The sequence below is a fragment of the Octopus bimaculoides genome, chromosome 18 (genome assembly GCF_046866305.1).
Source record: "Octopus bimaculoides isolate indiv1 chromosome 18, ASM4686630v1, whole genome shotgun sequence".
Classification (NCBI taxonomy): domain Eukaryota; kingdom Metazoa; phylum Mollusca; class Cephalopoda; order Octopoda; family Octopodidae; genus Octopus; species Octopus bimaculoides.
Genome location: NC_142945.1, coordinates 11,999,823 through 12,005,236, shown reverse-complemented (window position 1 = coordinate 12,005,236; position 5,414 = coordinate 11,999,823). Strand labels below are relative to the sequence as shown.

The following is a 5,414-nucleotide window of genomic DNA, read 5'->3' as shown; positions in this document are numbered from 1 at the left end:
TTATTACTAAACAATTAGTAATTGACTTAGAATAATAATCTTTTGTATTGATTTAGGTGATTTTGGAGTGAGGCTTATGGTATGGCGCATATTTGCCTGAAACAAGGTTAAAATTCACGTCTAAAAAATTAACTGTGTTATGCTCTGTTTCAATAAAAATATTAAATCCAAGAACTGGTGGAGCTTTTTCTTATATAATTCTGGCTTTCTATTTGAAGGATTTTTGATGATGAACAAGGCATCATGACGAGCTTGGTCACACTTTTCGACTACCCAGTCCTACTCAGTAGATATTGACCGCTCGGACACAAGAATATTGGACAACTATCGAAAATACTGCCTGTAAAGTAGATCGAACCTGGAAACCACGAGGTTGCGAAGCGAACTTCTTTATCATACAGCCATGACTCAGTCAAATCACCACCTTATCGGGTGATTTGGGGCAACGAATCAATCGTTTAAAATATTACAAATCATAAAGATAAGAAGTAATGTCAAGTTAATAAACAAGATTGGTGTAATAGCCCTGGTGATCACGATAATAGTGTCTTTGTTGAGGACACGTAAAGATTAAAAACAAATAAAGGTAGAAATAAGATTGTATTTTGCCCAGAACGGAAAATATTTTTGTTCAAAACAAAGTGATATCATGAAAATCACAGGCAGTCGGAACTTGTTTCTTGTTAACCAACTAAAACACTACACTGCCAAAGTGAAAGTATTCTTATCACAACCCACACAAGAAAAAGGATAAACTGTCATCAAAATTATAACCAATCAAAAATTAGACCATTTTCTGTAAAGCTACATGTTATATACTAAAAGATTGGACGGCTCATACTACTCTCAACTCCAACAAGCAGTGAATGGTGAAGTGACTAGTACACTGAGGCTGAAATTGAAAAAAGGACTACATGCACCACGACAGAAATTGTAAAAAACAAACTTCTTTTTTGCTTTCTCTCCACCTTTTTCTCTTTCTTCTGCACTTATTTTATAAAAACTCAGTATGAATGAACTTTCAATAATGTACATTTGTTATGATCTTCGCCGAACATTTGCAGCGATATTACAATCTATTCTTGTGAAACTCACTGAAATTTCTGTGAACATTTGAACATTTGACGGTTTAAACATGTTTGTTCAATTTTTACCTTGTAACTTTAAGATCTCCTAACCCCCACCTTTTTTTATATATTCGTACCATTGATAAGCAAAAAATTGTCGGAACTAGTTTGGTATGTGAATAACTTTATTTTAAAACGACTACACATTTTTTTGATTCAGGTTCATTTTCAAACCCCAAAACAAATCCTCCTATATTTTTCCCTGCGTGGTAGTAGATTTCTTCTTTCCACATATATATATATATATATATATATATATATATATATATATATATATATATATATATATATATATATACGAGGGGTGCTGAAAAGATCCTGGCTTTGGGTAAAAGAAAATACAGGATTATCAGTTAATTACGATTTTATTCAACATGTTCCCCTTACTTATTGCAGCGTTCCTTCAATTTTTCTAAACCCTGTGAAAGTTTGGGCTTCCAACCAGACCTTTCGCGACACCCGAAAAGCCAGGAACTTTTCAATACTCCTTTGTGTGTGTATATATATATATATATATATATATATATATATATATATATATACAGGCGACAACAATACATAGACAGTTAGGCGATACAAAGAAGGACAGGAAAATACAAGGAAGGGTCATTCGGAGCTTTCCATCGTCAGTCGAGTTCCAGATCATCTTTGCAGTTTTGGCCGGTTACACTCAAGACTGCTCCAATCTGGCCGGCCCCAAGAAAATCTGAGCTAAGAGCACTAGATTCTTTGGAAGAAAGCAAGCGAATGTATGCGAGAACAAGGACGAAAAAATAATGGAGAAATGTTACACAGCTAAAAATACAAACAGCAAGACAATATATATTGAGTTGGTGCATAATTATTGCGGCTTTTTTTTTTTTCAACAAATTTTACTCAACAAAGACAACATGTAACAAAAACATCTTTAAGTGATTATTCCGGAGCATATTCACCATCTACTTCAATTACTGCTTCCCATTTGCTTGGCAGACGGTCAGACCGTCATTTAAAGATATTTTTGTTAAATATTGTCATTGTTTTTGTTGAATAAAATTTGTTGGAAAAAAAAAATGCCGCAATAATTATGCACCAACATATATATATATATATATATATATATATATATATATATATATATGTGTGTGTGTGTGTGTGTGTGTGTGTGTGTGTGTGTGTGTGTATAAATATACCTTTAAATACTTCAAAATGTCATTACTTGGTTTGATTTTATTATTAGAAATATCTTAAGACGAGGAACTGGCAGAGTTGCTAAGACACCGGGCATGATACTTAGATACTTAGCGCTATCTTTACGTCTGAGTTCAAATAATTTCAATGAGTAATTTTTCTTAGAAAACACTCCAACTCCTTCCTCAAACAACCCCGCTTTCAAAAAGTTAAAACCTCCGTATGTTTTACGCATGCGCAGATTTCTGCTGAAACAGCAAACGAAAAGGTATCAAACCTTCACTAGAAAACTCGATTTATTAGAAACAACAGCTAAATGTCTAAAAAATATTTTTCTTCTCATTTAACGACCCCTTTTTTTTCTTTCTTTCTTTCGAAGACAAACGACGTAATCACACGCAATTGGTTTTTTTTTTTAGGTGTTTTATATATTTTGTACGATTTCTGAAAAAATTTTATTTTAAGTTCATACGAAAATGAGGTTTTTAAATTTGCTCATCATAAATTAAAACCTGGAAAAAAAGTTGATTTCAATTAGAGTTGCGCGTGTATATGGCAAGTGAAGATTGCCAAAAGTTTTTTTGTTTTTTTTATGCCAAGTCACATTATTTTCGTGTTGTGTTTATATAGAAATAGCAAATAATTCGTACTGAAATTTTACCCAATCATAACTGTATTGAACTATGTTTATCTACAACCAACTTCTGTCTGGAAGTGTGTGTGTGTGTGTGTGCGCGCGTGTGTGTGTGTGTGCGCGCGCGCGGACCCGTTGATCAAATTTACTGGCTTTTCCGATGGCACACATGTGTCGATGAATGGTTGAATCCAAATCCAAGCTTCTCTGCTAGTTCTTCAACAGTTACGATGGGATTTTGTTCCACCAAGGTTTGCAGGAGTCCTCGTCAAGCTTTACATATCTTCCAGGATGAGGCTTGTCTTCTAGGCTGTAGTTTCTGACTCGGTATTTCTGGAATTGCATTTGACACTAGCTCACGCTTATTGTCCGATCCCCATATACTGCTTTAATATTCGTCGCACTTCCCGTTGCCTTGAACTCATAATGCAAAATATACTGAACATGCTCCTTTGCTACTTCCATTATAGCTTTGAAAAAATAATTGTTAAAATCAAATGCACTCTTCAAAACTTGCACTAAGAATAAGGGACAAGATAAAATTACTGCCTGCTTTTATAGCAAGTTGATGCAGATAGTTTATCCCGTCCCCCTCCGACTTTTAATTCATGCAATTGAAAAAAAAAACGCATTATTTATAGGATGACCCAATATATAAAATAACTGAAAAAAAATGCTGGTGATTACGTCGTTTATCTTTTTTTTTTTAAATGAGAAATAAAAAATATTTTCCAGACGTTTAGCTGTTGTTCCTAGCATATCGAGTTTTCTGATTGTTTGATATTTTTTCGTCTGCTGTTTCAGACGTAAAGCATACGGAATTTTTAGCTTTTTGAAAGCGGGAAAGTTGGGAAGTGGATATAGGGTGTTTCCAAATAAAAATTCAAATTCAAATACTTTTTTTCCAGGCTCGTAATCTCCGTATTTAACAGCGTGGATTAAAGAGAAAAATTTTTGAATAAGTGATAAATTAAATAATTGGTGTGAGGAGTGGGAAATTACAAAATCGTTATCTCCACTATCGAAAACATAGCAATTCGAAGAAATTTTTGAAATAGAAAAAAAAAAAAAAACGGAAACAATGGTGCTTACACTTTACCTCCCCCAGATACATATAAATATATATTGGGATCTATTTTAAAACGGGGGCGCCAGTATTTTCTTAACGAAACACTAACGAAACACTTTGAAACTTGGGACACTGGTAGAATGTGTCATATAAAACATCTTTTACTCTTAGTCTTCTTAACAAAAAAAAGGAATTCGCAAGTTATTCCATGTAAAAGTTGTCGTATTTCTGTAATTTCAACCAATCACTGACGTCTATTCAGCTGAATAGAGTTTACTGCTGGGCGGTCATAAAAATGTTATTCCCTGTGATATATTTCATCCGGTTTAATCGTAATTTATACGCATATATTGTTTATATAATAAATTACGCTGTGCGTATCTATGTGTGTAACAATTTTAGAGTTCAGATTCTAGAGTTAGGGTTAGTTTTAGGGTTGGGCGTTCATAAAAATGTTATTCCCTGTGACATATTTCATCCGGTTTAATCGTAATTTATACGCATATATTGTTTATATAATGTGTGTAACAATTTTAGAGTTCGGATTCTCGAGTTAGGGTTAGGGTTACGGTTACGGTTACGGTTAACAGTCTAGTTAGGGTTAGTGTTAGGGTTAGGGGATTAATACGATATACACCGTTACAGCGCTAACTGTTTTCAACTGAATAGACGCCAGTGATTAGTAGAAATTATCGAAATAAGACAATTTTTTACATGAAATAAATTCGAATACAAAAATATTTTTCTGTTCTATAACACAAAATAGTTAAGTATACGAAGTTTGAAAGTCTTTCCGTACCAAAAACACTACATAAAACATAAATGAAAACTGGCGCCCCCGTTTTAAAATAGATCCCATCCTTCCCGCGAACTAGCAAAACACATGCTTTGTGTATGTGTGGTCGATATTGCTTATATCCCTCGAGCTGCTCTTAATTCATACTTAAACACTTGCGTTTATAAATAAATGCATACATATATACATGCTTACATGCATACATATGTGTGTGTGTGTGTGTGTGTGTGTGTGTGTGCGTGTGTGCGCGCGCGCGCGTTTTCCTTGACTCTCCTGTCAAAGCTACGATGTACGAGGATGATATCTTCTTTTTAATTTTGTTTCCAGGGAAAACCTGAGAGAAAGGCAAACTGACGTCGAAACCAGGTTCTGATGTTTTGGCTTCATTCTGTTCTGTTCAATGTTAAAAGCGGACAACTGGATTCCTAATGAGGCTGTGATTTATAGCAATGATTTATTAGAAAATTCCAATAGAACGCACAGACTCTTATCTAAATTAGCAAAAGCTCAACATCGTTACTAATCCAAGGGAAGACAACCGGTTCACATCACACGTTCGTGTTTTAATAGTTACAAGTTGAAAATCAATTGGAAGAAAAAATAATATAAAGAAAAAGA

The 5,414-nt window shown here is 34.0% G+C and overlaps 1 protein-coding gene across 1 annotated transcript in view; it reads left to right on the top strand.

Annotated features, from left to right (window-relative positions):
* Nucleotides 1-515: 515 nt before the first annotated feature.
* LOC106880796 (uncharacterized) overlaps nt 516-5,414 on the top strand; it is a 7,492-nt gene continuing 2,593 nt past the window's right edge. Inside the window, exons 1-2 of the mRNA XM_014930912.3 lie at nt 516-933; nt 5,124-5,414. The exon at nt 5,124-5,414 is cut by the window's right edge and continues 823 nt beyond it. The gene's annotated coding sequence lies outside the window, so the exon portion shown is untranslated. The remainder of the gene's footprint in view (nt 934-5,123) is intronic.